This window comes from Rattus norvegicus, chromosome 1, assembly GCF_021556685.1.
Source record: "Rattus norvegicus strain SHRSP/BbbUtx chromosome 1, alternate assembly SHRSP_T2T, whole genome shotgun sequence".
Lineage (NCBI taxonomy): Eukaryota > Metazoa > Chordata > Mammalia > Rodentia > Muridae > Rattus > Rattus norvegicus.
This window is the reverse complement of record NC_141534.1, coordinates 65,380,060-65,397,995: the sequence shown is the minus strand read 5'-3', so window position 1 is coordinate 65,397,995 and position 17,936 is coordinate 65,380,060. Positions and strand designations below refer to the sequence as shown.

At 44.6% G+C, this 17,936-nt stretch overlaps 2 pseudogenes across 2 annotated transcripts in view; both read left to right on the top strand.

Annotated features, from left to right (window-relative positions):
• The window catches only part of LOC148007162 (sperm motility kinase Y pseudogene), a 47,682-nt pseudogene that overhangs the window by 24,297 nt on the left and 5,449 nt on the right, over positions 1 to 17,936 (top strand). The gene's annotated exons all lie outside the window — the stretch shown is intronic.
• Positions 216 to 17,652, top strand: LOC148007163 (sperm motility kinase Y pseudogene; annotated as a pseudogene).

The window sequence follows — 17,936 nt, the reverse complement described above, 5'->3', positions numbered from 1 at the left end:
GTGGTTAACCACTCCAACATCATCTTCAATAATTGAGACGAAAACAAGTAGATACCTTGTCATGGAGCTGTGTGAGGTTCAATGTCTTCATTAATGTATCTGAAAGTATGGCTACATAGTGAAAGACAAGGCATGGGAAATACTTATGCAGATATTAGCAGCCTGGATCTACTGTCAGGGGCACAGAATAAATACAGGACTTCAAAACAAATAAAATGGTGGATAAGAACAATAAAGTCAAAATCATCGACACTGGCCTTAGTACCCAAGACAAACCAGAGCAAATGCTGAACCTGTACTACGGTGCTAACACTTTTGATGCCCCTGAACTCTTCCTGGGTTATACTTATGATGGTCCAAAGAACCACATATGAATGTTAGTCTTACATTTTATGGTACCTGAAAAATTTACCTCTGTTTTCATATAAGAGCTGAAAAGACAGGTTGTGGCAGGTGTGCATCTTGACCACTGTGGGGTGTCAAGAGAGCTAGATGACCTGCTTAGCATTTAATAACAGTCAAACCCAGAAATATCAGTCATAGACATGATAATGCACCCCTGCTTCAAAGAAGATTGGGAGCGTTTCCCAAATCCCTATGAAGAAATGATACCTCTCAGGCCACACCCTGGAATTTTGGAAGTAGTGCAACATGTTCCATTCAAAACACAAGACATAAAGATTCTTTACATCAAAGAAAGTCTAAGCGGATCATGGCATCCAACTGCTTACTGGAAGGACAGGCTATTCTGATGCCTGGCTTCATACCCAGGCTCAGACAGTGAGTCTAGTAATGGCTCCATTCCCTACCCTTAATGATTATGCTGCTGTCCCTCTAGGACTGGACTGCAGAGGAGTGGAAGCCAACCCACCATTGACACATTGGACTTGTCAACCCCATGGCCTCATTTCTGCCTTTGTCTATATTCTAGTCATAGAGCTTTCAGAAGAACCAGTGGGACTGGCTTTCTTCACAGGCCACTACAGATGACCTGGACAAAACATACATGCCAGAGTGTCTTCTTCCTTCATTCAACAAGCAGCCTCAGGCCGAACAGAAGCATCAATGAGAACACAGAAGACAACCTATTATCTCTCTGTGCATGAGGAGAGGGCGAGTCTGTCCCCATCAGTGGCTGGCTAAGAGGATTCAAGGGATGGTCCAAGAAATTAGGAATATCCAAATGAAGCAGTGTTCCTGTGCTCAATCAAGCAAGAAAACTCTCCTGGGCAGGACAGTGTCTCTCCTGAGAAATGAGGGCTGGAGACAGCATCCAAAAAATAAGCGGCAGGCAGGCAAGGACAGGTACCTTTGTGCTTTGTTCTACCCAGTTTGCTCTGTGTTGCTTAGCTCTGTCTCTGGTATCCATTTCTGCAAAATCGTTTCTGTCTTAACTTTTTAAGTACTGTATCATTCTTCCGCCAATTCTTCTCCCTCTTCTAGATTTCTCCTCTTCCGAACAAGGACTCATTATGACTGATGTGTACCCCAGACTTCAGAGTTGTCCTGTTACCCCATGCCTTTACCAGGACGGTATCACCACCAAAAGGAAACGGTTCCCACAAGGTGAGGTCTAGAGGCCTATGGATTCATGCAATCTTCTAGGGGCAACTGATCCTTGCACATATGGCAATTAATCACAAGCGATTTGGAACAAATTCTTATTTTGTCAAAAGTAACATCATTCTCCATTAAGCTTCAAAATAACCAGCAAAGCCTTGTAATAAGTGATAGTGGTGTTGATAAAGCAGTGCAGCACCCGTGACATTGTAGGTCCTTCAACAGTGGAGGCACTGAGAGACATTGTAGTTCGTGCAACAGTGGAGGCACTGAGATAGCGAAGGTCCTTTTACATTCAAGATCATGCAACAGTGGAGGTCCTGAAAGAGTGGGCGTCCTGAGACATTGGAGATGGGATTGGTACAGTGGAGGTCCTGAGACAATGCAGGTGTTGCAAGAATGGATGTCCTGCAACAGTGGAGTTCCTTGCACAGTAAAGGTCCTGCAATAGGGGTTGTCTTTAGACAGAGGAGGTCCTGCTACAGTGGAATTCCTGTGATAGCTGAAGTTTTGAGACAATGTCAGACCAGGCACAATGGAGATGCTGTGCCAGGAGAGGTTCTACACAAGTCGAGTTGGTGATAGAGTGGATGTTCTAAGACAGTGGAGATCTGGTGACAGTGGAGGTCCTGCACTATTGGAGGTTCTGGAACAATCGAGGTCCTGAGACAGTGCAGTTGCTCGGACATTGGAGTTTATGCACCATTGTAGGTCATGTGAGAGTGGAGGTGCTGGGACAGTAAAGGTGATGGGACAATGGAGGTCCTGTGACTGTTTTGGTGCTGCGATATTGGAGATCCTTCATCAGTTGAGGTCCTGGCACATTTGAGGTCCTGAAATATTGGATGTCCTGCATTATTGGAGGTCCTCAGTCAGTGGAGATGGGCCTGGGACAGCTGAGATCTGGTAAAAATGGGGGTGTTTCCACACTACAGGTCATGCAACAGTAAATGTCCTGATACAATGCAGTTGTTCCAACACTGTAGGTTCTGCAATAGTTGGTTTGCTAGAACAGTGAAAGTGGAGATCCTGCATCAACAGAGGTCCTTTGACAGGGAATGCCCTGCAACAGTGAACATCCTTCAACATTGGAGGTCCTGCAACAGTGGATGTCATGAGTCAGTGCCATTGAACTGACGGTGGAGGTCCAACAACAGAGGAATTATTGTGCCAGTAGAGGTCCTGCAAAAGTCTGGCTGCTAAAAGAGTGCATGTTCTAAATTGGAGGTCCTGCAACAGTTAAGGTACTGCAACAGTCTAAGTATAGATACTGTGCATATCCTGTGCTAGTAGAGGTCTTGCACATTGGTGTTGCTCACCGTGAAGTTGATGAGACACTGAAGGTCCTGCCACAGTGGAGGTCCTTATAACAGTTGAGGTCCTGCAACAGTGGAAAAGCAGTGTCAATGGATAACCTGTGCCAGTAGAGTTCCTGCTGCTTGGAGGTCCTGAGAAAGTGGAAGGGCTGAGACAATGGAAGTCTTTTGACAATGCAGGTCCTTATAACCATGATATAGGAGGTCTTGCGACAATAGAGGTCCTTGAAACAGTTGAAGTGCTGTGACAGTGGATGTTCAGGGACAGTAGAATTCCTGTGCCAGTAGAGATCTTGCAGTTTGGAGGTACTGAGTCTGTGGAGTTTCCTGACAGCCGAGGTACTACCACAGTGGATGTCCTGTGACAAGGGAGTTCTTAGGGTAGTGCAGGTTCTGGGACAGTGGAAGTACTGCTACAATGGTTATCAAAATGCATGGAAAGAAGCAGCAAGGATGCCACCCAGACCAGACCATGGCAAATATAATGAAGATATTAATCCACCCCAAATTCATATTGCTTCACCAAGGAATTGAGTCTGAGACACGTCTACCTTCTCATGGAGCTCTTTGAAGTTCTACAGCTTTACAAATTCATCTGAAAGTCTGTGATAGTGGAGGCCTTAGACAATGTAAGACCAGCCACAATGGAGATCCTGTTCCAGTAGAAGTTCTGCAAAAGTCTAGTTGGTGATAGAGTGGATGTCCTGAGACAGTGGAAGTCTGGTGACAGTGGAGGTCCTGCACCATTAGAGGTTCTGGATCATTCGAGGTCCTGAGACATGCAGGTGCTCAGACAATGGAGTTCCTGCAACAGTGTAGGTCCTGTGAGAGTGGAGGTGCTAGGAAAGTGAAGGTGATGGACAGTGTAGGTCCAGTGTAGGAATATTGTGTTCCTACAACATTGGAGGTCCTGCAACAGTTGAGGCTCTCATACCGTGCAGTTCTTCCAACTTTGGAGGTCATGCAACTGAACAGGTCGTGGGAAAATTGAGGTTCTGAGACAGTAAGGGTGTTGGGACAATGGAGGTGCTATGTCACCTGAGGTCCTGGGACATTTGAGGTCCTGCAATATTGGAGGTCCTAAGACAGTGTAGATGACCTTGGAATAGTTGAAGTCTGGAATAAAGGGAGGCTCTGCACCAGTAAATGTCCTGAGACACTGGAGATCCTGCAGTTTGCCTGGACAGTGAAGGTCCTACAAAAGTGGAGGTCCTGTGACAATGGAGGTCATGAATCGATGCATTGGCACTGACCGTAGAGAGCCAGCAGCAGTGGACTGTCTTTGCCAGTAGAGGTCCTGCAAGATTCTAGCTGTTGTGAAAGTGGATATCCTACAACATTGGAGAGCTGGCATTAGTGAATGCCCTGAGACAATGGAGATCCTGCAGGAGTTGGTTTGTTTGGACCGTGAAGGTGCTACAAAAGTGGAAGTCTTGCGTCAGTGGAGGGGCTTGGCAAAAATGGATGTGCTGCCACACTACTGGTCCAGCAACAATGAATATCATGAGACAGTGCATTTGCAGTGACAGTGGAGCTCCAGCAACTGTGGAATTTTTGTGCCAGTAGAGGTCCTGCAAATTCTAGCTGCTGAGAGGGTCTATGTCCTGCAACCTTGTTGGTCCTGCAACAGTTGAGGTACTGCAAAAGTGTAAGTCCAGCTACAGTGGATATCCTGTTATAGTAGAGGTCCTTTAAATTGACCTTGGTGAGACAGTGGACGTCCTGTGATAGTGGAGGTCCTATGACACTGGAGGGGCTGGAACACTGGAGGTCATGCCAAAATTGCAGTTCTTGTAATGGTTGCGGTGTTGTGACAGTGGAAATCTAGCGACAGTGGACATTCTGTAGGACAGTAGAGGTCCTACAATATAAAAGTCCTTGGACAGTGGAGGTACTGACGCACTGGAGGTCCTGTGAGAACGGAGGTTCTTATAACAGCTGTGACACTGGAAGTACAGAAAATGTAAATGTCCTCTGATAGGAGAGCTCCAACAAACTGAAGTTGCTGAGAGACAGGAGGTCCTCCAACAGCAGCGGTCCTAAGACAGTAGAGATCCTGTAACAGTGGAGAGGCTGAGACCCTGGAGGTCCTTTGACAGTGGACTACTTTGTAACAATAGACGTGCTATGACAAGGGGGTTGTACAATAGTAGAGGTCCTTGTTATAGTTGAGGTACTCCAACAGTGGAAGTTTAGGGACAGTGACTTCCAGTGCCCATAAAGGTCTTGCAATTTGGAGGGTCTGAGACAGAGGAGTTGCCTGACCACAGACGCCCTACCACAATATTGGTCCTTTGACTGTGGAGGTCTTGGGATAGTTCAGGTGCTGGGACAGTGGGAGTTCTGCTACAGGGGTTATCAAAGTGCATGCAAAGAAGAAGCAATGGTGCCAGCCAAACATGACCATGGCAAATATAATGAAGTTTTTCATCCACCCCAACATCATCTTGCTTCTCCAATTGAGTCTGAGACAATTCTAATAACTTATCGTGAAACTGGTTGAAATTTTAAAGCTTTACAAATACATCTGAAAGTCTTTCCACCGAGAGGAGGAAGGAGCCAAGGAAATATTTAGGCAAATATTAGCAGGCTTTATCTATGGCTATGGGCACTGTATAAGTTCACAGTGACCTTAAACCAGATTATATTTTGTTAGAGAAGAACAGAAAAGTCAAAAGCATCGACTTTGGCCTTCCACTCAAGACAAACCTGGGCAAATGCTGAACTGGCAGCATGTTGCTTACCCTATTGATGCACCTGATCTCTTCCTAGGACAACTTTATGATGGTGCAAAAAAAAAAAAAAACAACGTATGGATCTTAGGAGTAGGCTTATATTTCACTGTTGTATTTGACTCTGTTGTCATACAACAGTTCAGAAGACAGGTTGTAGCAGGTGTGTACCCTGTTCACTGTGGGGTGTCAGAAGAGGCAGCTTAGCCTCTTAATAAAAGTCAATCCGAACTATGGGCTGACAGTCACAGAGGTGATGATGTACCCCTGGTCAATGAAAACTGGAAGAGGTTCACAAATCCTTATGAAGAAGTGATCCCTCTCATGCCAGATACTCCAAAAGAGGAAGAAACGTAATATATTGAGGTTTGAGGTAAAATTTTATAGATTCATTGCATCAAAAAAGGTATAACCAGAATATGGCATCCTATTGCTTAATGTAACAGCAAGTTATACACAGGAATTGCTTCACAACACAGGCTCAGCAGCTTTGTCCAGTTACGGTCCCATTCTCTACCCTTGCTGATTTCCCTCTAGGACTAAATAGGAACAGAAGTGAACACAACATAGACACATTGTTCTCCTCATCTTCCAATGGCCTAGTGTCTCCCTATGATCATAAGGCTAGTCAAAGAGGAAGCAAAGAGCCATTGGGCATGCCCTTCTTCTTTTCAGGACACTCCCGACAACACCCACAGTGAACAAAGCATACATACACACCAGAAGTGTCCTGTGTCTTCACTCAACCATTAGCCACACTTAGAAGAGCTGTAGCAACGAGAAAACAGAAGACAACCTACTTTCCTGCTGTCTCTCAGCAGAGAGCAGGACATTCCCCAGCTGGGGATTTCCCAGAGGCATTAAAGGATGAACCAATTACAATGGGGAAATTCACTGATGAAGTTGTGTGGCTGCTTTCCTTCAAGAATAAAACCTTACAAGGGGGTGGAGGAAGAGTTTTCTCCCAGAAATGAGGCCAAGGGAGATTGTCCAGAGAACACGCAGATGGCAAAACCCACGTGCCTTTGTACTTTGTCCTTCCCAGTTTGCTCTGTGCTCATTCTTCCTCTGGCTCTGTTTTCCTGTTCCCCATAATTCTTACCTTCTTATATCCTCTAAGTATTTTATGATTCTTCCCCCAACCCAAGCCTTCTCCCTCTTCTGGATTTCTTCTCTTCCCAGCAAGGACTCAATATGACTGCTGTGTAGCCCACTCTAGAGCGTGGTGCAGCTGAATGCATCCATTCACCTGAAGTTTATCACACTCTAAAAACACCAGCTTCCACAAAGTGAGGTGGAGAGTGGTATGAGCTCATGAAATCTTCCATAGGTTAGTGGTCCTAGCACACACGGCATTTATCACAAGAGCTATAGAACAAATTCTTATGCTTTCAAAAGTAGCATCACATTTCATTCAGCCTCAAATATAATAACCAGCAATGACTTTGAAAAATTGAAATTACAGTTGCTGCAACAGTGCAGATCCTGTGAAGAGGTAGGTCCTGCAACAGTGGAGACACTGAAATGGCGCCGGTTCTGTGACAGTGAAGGTCCTTTGAAAGTGGAGGCACTGAGATCGTGGAGGTCAATCTACCTACAGGGGAGCTGCTGCACAATTGAAGGTTCTGCTACAGTGGAGGTCCTGCAAAATTGGAATTGCTGATACAGGGGTATTCCTGTCACTGTAGAGATCCTGTGGCAGTGAAGTTGCAGCATCATGGGAGATCTTGCTTCAGTTGATGTCCTGAAACACTGTAGTTGCTATGGGTGGTGCTACGACAGTGGAATTCCTGGGATAGTGGAGGTGATAGGACAGTGGGTGTCCTGAGACAGTTGTAGTGCTCCTACAGTGGAAGTCCTGTGACAGTGGAGGTCCCGCAATAGTAGTGTTGCTTGGACAGTCCAGTTCTTGGACAAAGGAGGTCCTGTGACACTTGAGATGCTGAGACTCTTGAGCTCCTGAACAGTAGAAGTGCTGTGATAGTTGAAGTGTTGAGACACTTGTGGTCCTGTAACAGTGGAGTTGACACACAGACAGTGGACTTCCTGAGGTAGTGGTGGTGCTTAAACAGTGGATGTCCTGTGACAGAGGAGGTCCTGCAATAGAGGAAGAACAATATATGCTGGCTGATGACCCAGAGCTTCCAGAAAATAGACCACCAACCAATATATATCAGAGGATGGCATTATTTGAAACCAAAGGGGTGGAAGGCCCTTGGTCCTGTGGAGATGTGATGCTCGAACGTAGGAGGAGGCTGGGGTGGTGGGTTTTGAAAAGTTGGGTGAGTTGAGGAGCAGCATCATAGTGGCACAATGGAGGGAGGAGGGAGGAGATGTAGGAGTGGGCATTTGTGGATTGGCACCTAGAACGTGGGACATCATTTGAGATGTTAAAAACAGTGGAAATGATAAGGTTTACATTGTCTGACCCAAACCTAAGGGATACTACATGAGGAACACAAAAACCTACAGGTGCTCACCAACAATCAGATAAAATTTGGCCTTTGGCGGTATACTCCAAAGAAACTATTCCAAGATCACTGTTTTTTGTTTTTTCAAACAAAGTTTAAAACTCCTAAGTGTACTCTCAAATCTGCCCTAATTTGCATAAATCGGTCAAAACTGTTGGCTTTGTAAACACTTCTATCTTGTCCCAATAGTCACATGCTGGTCATCCCAACAACATGATACTTGTCAAGGTGGGAGTCAATCAACATGGGATCCTTGTTCCAACTCGGCATGCAGACCCTCAGCTCACCTTCTCTCTCTCACACACACACACACACACACACACACACACACACACACACACACACACACACAGGAGAGAGAGAGTGACAGACAGACAGACAGACAGACACACAGACAAAGATTCACAAACACATGCACACACACACAGAGACACACACACCCATGAGAGAGTGATAGATCGAAAGTGAGGTAGAGAGAGAGAGAGAGAGAGAGAGAGAGAGAGAGAGAGAAAGAGAGTTCTTATCATCTACTTTCTAATGCATATTGTGTGCTCTTTGAGTTGAGCACAGAGACTTGCACATGTAAACCAGTCTTGTACACCGAGGAATATTTTCTGATCAGTATTTTCTCTTCTTCATGCAGTTCTTAAATTATCTTTAAGAGAGTGTAGGGCATTGACCTACCATGAAATCTTGGACGTAAAGGTACATTTTAATACAAAGCTTACATATCACTTACAGATGACTCTAGTAGGAAGTACATTAAGTTCAGAATCATTCAATCAGAGACCCTTAATGTATATACCCCATTCTCACTGCCTTCACCTAACCTCATGTTTGGACCACTGTTCCTAGCTGGAGATTCCTGTTTATCTCCCAGAATAAAAGGGAGGCTCCATGCTTAAGTGGAACAGGAGATTCAAGGTGGGACTGTTGGGTGACATTACAGTGAACACCAGGGACTGCGCCACAGAGGCGGGTAGTGGCCCTTTCTTTCCTCCTGGGGAATCATTTTCTACATTGTCCTGAGAAGGGAAGGATCCTCTCATTCTAGCAGATATTCTGGATGACACAAGGAATGTGAATAGATTATGAGATCACTTTTCCACATTTCTTTCTGAGGCAGAGACCCTTGAGACCCTTGGCTCAGGAATAACAGTTCCAGATAGCAAGGTGAGGTCAGTGTGGGCCCTGTGTTCACCTATGAATAGTTATTTATGTTAATCACCAAATCTTTGAAACTTACAGCATGTGAGAGAAAAGTGTCCCAGGAGTCTCAGCTAAAACTAATCAGTGAGTTTTTAAGAACAAGAACAAGTAGGAAATTTAAATTCATGTGATTGCTACAAATAAAGCAAGACACTGTCACTAGATCACCTTTGTGTAAGGGCCCTGACGACATACACAACTTAAGATGTGAAGTGCTCAGCTAGCAAGCTTCGTGGCATGAACCCAAGACACAGTTTCTCTGTGTCTCATCACCTCTGAAGCATGGTCCACAAACAATGGCAACAAACCTTCTCTTCCTCAGAGTTCAAGTTACCTTTACTGTTAGTGATAGTTTCACAGTTAACTAACCTCTACTGGATAGACAGCTTTGACTAACCTTCTCTGAGCTTCTCCCAACCATGTACAGATGGTACATCCCTCTGCACATGAGGCCTGTTCCTCTCAGGCCTGCTGGTCTCCTTCCCAGAATAGAAACTGGATACCTTTCAAGCCTACATTCTTAAGTCATCTATCAACTTTGGGTACATGATAAGCACAACATGACATTGGGTGCCAAATAACACTTTCCTACCTGACAATGAATATGGTCCAGGGGTACCAAACATGGAAACTGGTCAGGTAAGGTCAGTTAACCCCCATGCTATCTCCATGTGGAGATGAAGATTGACACACCTTCCCAAGCAGACTTTCTCAGTTTTCTCAGCCCACACAGCAGTCCTTTGCTGAGCTTCCTTACTCCCAGTGACTGATGAGAGTACATGAGAAGATGCCTGAGTTCTGGAAAGCCCTGGGCCCCATGACCCACAGTAGCAGCAGCTTCTGATCACAGGTGATTTCAGGAACTGAAAATGCCTAATGTTCCTGTGTTGATTTGAATATGCTCAGCCCAGGGAGTGGGACTATTTGCAGATGAGCCCTCATTGGATAGGTGTAGCCTTGATTGAGGAAGTGTGTCACTGTAGATGTGACCCTTATGTTCCTTGTCCTAGCTGCATGAAAATCAGTTTTCTAGTAGCAGCGTTCAGATGATGATGTAGAACACTCAGCTCCTCCTGTACCATATCTGCCTAGATGCTGCCATGCTCCCACCTTGATGATAATGAACCAAACTGCTGAACTTGTAAACCAAACCCAAAGCAGTGTTCTTCTTATAAGATTTGCATTGGTCATGGTGTCTGTTAATAGCAGGTAAACCCTAAGTAAGTCACTTTCTACCACAGATTACGAGGTTAATTGAGTGATGTCTTCACCTGAGGAGACATGGCCTCTTATTAAGGTTCTAATCTCCTAAGTAATTGCAGGCTCTCTTCTGGCCTAGGCATTGGCTAAAATATTAATCTTCCCAGTGTCCTTTTCTCTGTAAACTATACATTTTGCATTTCTATTTGCCCCATTTGCTCTTTTTCATTGAAGTCCTATAACCTCAGTATAACAGAGGCCATACTGGGCTCTCTTCAAATTTTCATCGAAGAAATTTGTTTATTACTTTTTAATTTAGCCTCAGGTAGGTTTTTACGATGTGGGCTGAAGGAAGCCACATTTTTGTAAAAGCATCATACAAATTATCCCAGGCCAGTTACAAATATTATTGCCTTCTGAATCTCCTTGTCCTGTGCTTCCACATTCTGGATAGGTCTTGGCACTCCTGACTCCCAAGCTCCTGCCAGTATACCCCATTAAACTAGAAGTGGCACTGGGCCACTTCTAGTTCAAAGTTCTGAATTCTTGCATATTTTCCAAAACAAGTAACAAGCACAAACTGGCATGGTCAGGTATCACGGAGCAAGAGTCCGCTCTATCACATCCCCTTCTGCATTAGTTACATTTGTATTTCTGTGACAGAAATGCCATGAGCACAGCAAACTATAAAACATGTAGGCGATTAGTGATCCTATTTCACAGACCACCTGTTACACCTAAACGGTGGAAGGAGCAGGAAGCAGAGGACTCACATCTGGAATCACAAGTACAAAGCAGAGAGTGCACAGGGAGTGGTGCAGAGCACTAAAACCTCAAAGCCCAGCCCCACTGGCATTCTTTCTCCAGCAAGGGCACACCTCCTGAGTCTTCCCAAACAGAGTCAGCAACTGGGAAAGGAGTACTCAAATGCCCGAGACAGTGGAGGATAGCTCATGCAAAATGTCATGATGATTCAGGAATTCGAATCAGTAACAGAGAGAACCTTCACTCTGGGTCAATGTGTGTTGCTGCAAAGCCAGCAAGCTGCTCTCCCTCCTCTTGAACATAAGATGTGGATTAAGTAAAAATGTAAACAAGCATCTCCATGGAAAATCAACAGCCCTGTTAATCTGGTCATACTTATAGGATAAGTCCAGAGGTGCTGGATACTGAAATCACAGAAGAAGCCAACACAAACTCAAACCGTTTAGTCTATAGGAATAAAAATACCACAGAAGCCAAAATGGGTAACGATATGGAGCAAACGCTCACTCACTCAGCAGATAAAATTACACCTAGCCCTTACTCACAGACCTACTTCATAAACAGTGTACATTCTGCTGGTGCCTACTCAACACAATCCTAAATGCTGCAATCAAACCAAATGGTTTCTTACATTGTTGAGTATGACTTTAAAACACTAAAGTACTCTGAAGGAGGTTAATGGAATCTTCTCAGGGCCTGTGGAGGTTGGCTGAGGGAGTGCAGATTAACAAAGCAACACAACCCAATTTCCCCACCAGCAAGCAGAAACCGGCCTGATGTCAGTTGCCAATTCCTGAGGGTTTAAGAGAAGCCTACAGACTGGAAGGACTGAGGTAGGTGAGATTAAAGTACAGTTACACTAATTGCTCACTTGACGAATCAGAAGGGTAGAAACTGGAAAGTGCTCTGTGTGTGTGTGTGTGTGTGTGTGTGTGTGTGTGTGTGTGTGTGCGTGTGCGTGCGTGTGTGTGTGTGTGTGTGTATGTTCCATGCATGTGTTTCTGTGTGAGTGTGGTTGGGTTGTTGCTGTTGTGTGCTTAATTTGAGACAGAGTGTTACCACAAACTGAAGCTGTCCTAAAACTCACCCTGTACACAAGGGTGGTTTGGACAGTATAGAGACCTTCTCTCTCATGAAAGGGGGATTAATGATGTGTAGCACAAGCTATGTGTGAATGTAAATTTCAAAATCTGAAGATTTTATAAATCTCCTTTGGCTTGCTTTAACAATGCTGGTGATTATAGCAATACATGGTACACTGAGGACAGAACAGAATATATAGTGTGAGCTTTTGAGATGGTTCAGAGGTGAAAGGAATAGCTGATGATCTGAGTTTAGTTCCAGAGGCACTGTTAATAATCAAACACAAATGTAGCCAACTTTTATCCTGTGTAAAAATCAGTCAGGGCATCCAGTCATCTAAAGTCTGGAAGCTGGGGAAGGGAACATGGAGAATTAATATCCTAGTAAGATCACCATTGGAAGGGGAAGCCCTGGGTCCTGCTAAGACTGAACCCCCAGTGAACTAGATTGTTGGGAGGAGGGCGACAAGGGGGGCAGGATGGGGAGGAGGGAAGGGGATGTTTGCACGGAAACTGGGAAAGGGAATACTGGAAATGTATATAAAAATTACTCAAGTCAATATACATATATATATATACATATATATACATATATATATATATATATATATATATATATATATATATATATACACTGAGGTCAACCCTAGATAGGGCATAGAGCAATCCATACATGATGGGATTCAACGGGGTGTTTTATGAAAGAGCTCTTTCCCAGGAGCACACATGTGTGTCAAGGCCTCCCTTCCAGCTAGGCCTTTGGAATCTCCAGTGCTAAACACTGTCTCTTCCTTTGAAGAAGTGAAACATAATAAAAATTCACACTTCACAGTACAGTGAATAGCAGTAATCGCGAAAGGTGTAAATAGAACTGATGAGTACCAGAGTATGTGGATTGATGTTATATGAAATGTGTTTGGATGCCGTGCAGTATCCTCTTCCATGTACCTACATACTGAGCAACGACCCTGTACAATTTCTCTCTAGACAGAACCATCTGGAATTCACTCACTGAGGGACTTATGCCCTGGAGTGGCAGCTACAGGTAGGACTTGTGCAACCATGTCACGAAGCGAAGAGACAGAGATGCATGGATTAAATGGAGAGAAGCAGATTGGAATGGTGGAGAGGCTAACCTGCCAACAACTCCAAACCCCCAGCAGGATGACAATGGAGAACAGCGAGCAGTTTCCCAGCCAGCCTCACTCTCCATAGCCAGACTTCTTCCAGTCCTTCCATTTTCCCAAGGAAAGAAAAGTTCAAAAAGCAGGGACAGGGAAAGAAAAACTGCTCTACTCCCAGGAGCCAAGGGCAAACCCCCTGGCACCTCCCTGTCTGAGCCCATAAGCAGCCACAGCCCAGTCCTTGGATCATCTCTAGAGGCTCAGGGACCCAGGCAGATGAGCCCTTGAATCACAAAGGGTTCCACTACAGCATTCTATGGGTGTCAGTCCTGAGTCCCTGAGCCTGAGGTGCTCTGCACAGCTATTCAGAGAAGCCTTCTCCTGATCTCTGTACAAAGATCTCTGTGTTGGATGTCAGAGGAGAGTGTCCACCCAGCATGGGTTGGGGCTCTGGCCCTCTAATCTGTTGGTCCATGTTAACTTCTCCACAGAGAAAGCTTATGAGCTTTGCTGATGCATCCATTAGGCGTTTGGGGGATTCAAACTCAAGTCTCTGACTAGTCCTGCAGCTTTGTCTCAGGTGTTTGATGATAACCTAGAGCCTTTCTGAGGACTTATGAGAACAGTGTCCTCTTGATGGGTCAGTTTAGAAACAGCTTTGTCTTTAAAAAAAGAAAACTATACCATCAGTTTGAGGCTAATCCTTCAGAATTCAAAGATAACGTGACACCCTGAGTGTAAACATGAGGACTTTTTAGCAGGATGCAGAGTAAGCATTCAAAACAGAGAACTATGGACAGCTAAACATCTTACAGGGTTTTATTTCTAACAGCCTAAAGTCTTTCCATAGCCCATAGAAGCCACGGTCTCAGAGTCCTTCCCAACCATGTCATGACAGGTCCTATTGTGACCTCATGAGGAGTGATTGTGAGGTGGCCCAGCAAACACATATTAAGCTGTTGCCAGGCCTGGAATTCTTTGAGTGCTTTGAGAGGAGGTGTGGAGTGGAGCCCTCTGCGACTTGGTTGTATCTAGTGAGCTGTGTGTGGTTGTATCGAATTTTACTGTACTGTGTATATGTGTATGTATCAGTGTGTGTAAGAGAGTGTGTGTTGACAGATTGGCCTGTGTGTGAGTGCGTGTACACTTTTGCCTGTGTGTTTGTCAGTATATGTAGGAGTGTGTGAGTTTACAGGTTTTTATGTGTGTATGTGTTTGTATGTGTGTATGTCTTCTTGTGCGTATGTGTATCCCTGTGTGTATGTGTGTATGTGTCTGACGTGTGTTTTTTCAGCTTTGCTTGTGTGTAAGTATGCGTGCTTTGTGTGAATCTGGGTGTTTGTAAGAGTTTGTGTGAGTATAAGTTCACTTCTGTGTATTTCTGTGTGTGTTCCTGTGTGTGTGCCTGTGCCTGTGTGAGTGCCTGTGTGTGTGTGTGTGCGTGTGTGTGTGTGTGTGTGTGTCTGTGTGTGTCTGTGTGTGCACGTGCCCATCCCCTTTTGCCCCTTGTATCTATATTACCTGCACCTCAGTGCAAGAGAGTGTAGAGGCCAGAAGTCACCCCGGCTGCTGTTCCTGAGGTAGGTTCTCAACCTTATTTTCAAGACAGGCTCTCTCACTGGCCTGCAGCTGCCCAAGTATCTGGGTTGGCTGACCAGTCGCTCCCAGGCATTTGGTATGCCAACCCCATAATATCAGTTTAAAGGCCTATGTAGATGGCTGGCTGCCTATTTCTTGATTGATTGATTGATTTTTGGATGACTTCAAGAGAAAGAATTAGGTCACATATTGCCACGCCACTGGCTATTTCCTTATTGGGGTTTTGTTTTTTGTTTTATTTATTTATTTATTTTTTATGGATTGCTGGTTTCATTTTTTAGTGGTTTTTATGTTCTCACATGCTATATTACTGCTTTGATTATTTACGGTTCTGCAGTCGGATGATTAACTCTATCTCCATTTTCAATGTCCTGCGGTTTCATCCTTTTACATTATTCCTGTTTCTCTATTTATTGAGTACAAGCAATCATTGGCTTAGACTTGATACAAATTTGCCCTTTGTGACACTTTGACTCTTCGGCCTTTGTTTAAGGTTTACTGTTCACTGATAATTAACTGCCTTATTCCTTGTGGTTGGTTAATTTTAATTTTCAGTATTTTTCTCTGGAGAGTTGTGGATTTTTGTGGATCACTAGGTCCTGAAATTCAATGGAGTTTTCCCTTAAGTGTTGGCTTTTTATATTTGTTTGTTTTGTCTTATACTAATTCTTTCTCCTCTCGTTTCTTTCATCTGTTTTTTTTTTCTTCAATGAACATCTATTCATAGTATTGACCATCTTTGGCCGCCCAATCCTATTGTAGTATGACGATTTTTATTTTCATCATTGCATTTAGTATGTGTGTGCTCTTGGCTTTCTCTTTTGGGGTTGGTTATTTGGGTGGCTTTTACTTATGACTCTTCATATTTTCCCCTTAACTTTTTCATAATTTTGCTCTATTTTTCTAGTCTAGTTTTTACTTTGTCTTTGTTTGTTTTTTTTTTCTTTTTCTTTTGTTTGTTTCTTTTAGGTACCACAAGTGTAATTTTAGCTCCTATATTGCTCCATCTTTTTCATTATTTGATTCCATTTTTGTTATTTTTAGGTAGCATTAGTACTGATAAAATGCCTACAGAGACTGAGGAGGAGTTACCAACCCCTACACCCGAGCCCAGTATCTCTGAGGAGGGCAACTTCCATTCCCAATACCAAGTATTGGGGACAATTGGGCAAGGGGGCAACGCCAAAGTCCTCCTGGCCCACCACCGGCTCACAGGAACCCCGGTGGCTGTCAAAGTTCTGCGAAAGGACAAGCAGTGGTTCCAGCCAGCCGTGATGGAAGCAAACATAATGAGAAAGATCAACCACCCCAACATAGTGTCTCTCATACAAGTTATTGAAAAGGAAACGAGAATATACCTCATAATGGAGCTGGTGGAAGGCCAAGAACTCTACCAGTACATCAGAGAGTCAGGGCACATAGAGGAGGATGAGGCCCGGCAAATATTTGAACAGATATTGTCAGCAGTGAGCTACTGCCATGGAAAGGGGATTGTTCACCGAGACCTCAAACTGGACAATATAATGATTGATAAAAACAAAAAGGTCAAAGTCATCGACTTTGGGCTTAGCACCCAATTTCAACCTGGAAAAATGCTAAACCACCACTGCGGCACGTACTCTTTTGGTTCCCCTGAACTCCTCCTTGGCCATCGGTATGACGGGCCGAAGAATGATATGTGGATTATAGGAGTGGTCTTGTACTGTATGGTAGTGGGAAAGCTCCCATTTGATTCAGTGATCATCCAAGAACTGCAAAGACAAGTAGTGGCAGGGGTATATCCTGCTCCCTGTGGGGTTTCAAAAGAACTGGAGGACCTCCTTAGTAAATTACTGAGGGTAAATCCCAACTTTAGACCAACAGCAAGAAAGGCGATGAAACACCCTTGGTTCAAAGAACACTGGAACGGATTGATAGGTCCCTATGAAGAAATGCTTCCCCTCACACCAGACCCGGCCATTTTGGATGCCATGAAAAGCATTGGATTCCAAGCCTCTGTAGTAAAACACTCTTTAAAACAAAGAAAATATAATGAGGAAATGGCAACTTATTTCTTTCTACAAAAGCAGGCTCTCCAGGGGGATGGCTGCACAGCCCAGGCACAGCAAGTGAGTCCCGTTGTAGCCCCATTTCCTAGCCTTGATCCTTCTGCTGCTTTTAGATTAGAACCAAAGAGGAGTGGAAGCCTGCCAGTCCTTGGCACCTTGCGGGTGTCATCCTCCCATGGTCACGTATCTCACTATGGCCAGAATGCTCATCCAAAAGGAGGCAAAAGATCCACTGTGGCTGGTCGTCTCAGGCCTCTACTGATGACACCTACACAGGACCACTATCACAAATGTGCCGTGAGTGTCCCATGCATTCAAACAACAAGCATCTTCACTGAGAAGAGTAGCAATAAGGAAATCAAAGAAGACAACCCACTCTCCCACAGAGCCCCATTAGAGGATAAGCCCATCCCCAGCAGGGTCCGGCACAGAGGTTTTAAGGGGTGGACCAGGAATATAGCAAATGCCCTGATAAAGCTGTGTTGCTGCATGCCAAGGAGAAAGAAACCTCGCCTGGGGCAGAACAGAATCTCCCCCCAGAAATGAGCCACAGGGAGAGTCCAGAGAACAAGCAGCAGGCATAGCCCAGGTACCTTTGTGCTTTGTCCTTTTCAGTTTGCTCTATACTGGTCCTTCCTCTGTCTCTGGTTTCCATTTTCCCCACAATTCTTACCTTGTATCTGCTCTAAGTTCTTTATGAGGTTTCCCCAACACCAAGCCTTCTCCCTCTTCTTGATTTCTCCTCTTCCCAGCAGGGACCCAATAGGATTGATGAGTTCCACACTCTACAGAGTTTTCTAGTTGGCCCATCCCTTCAGATGGACTCCAGC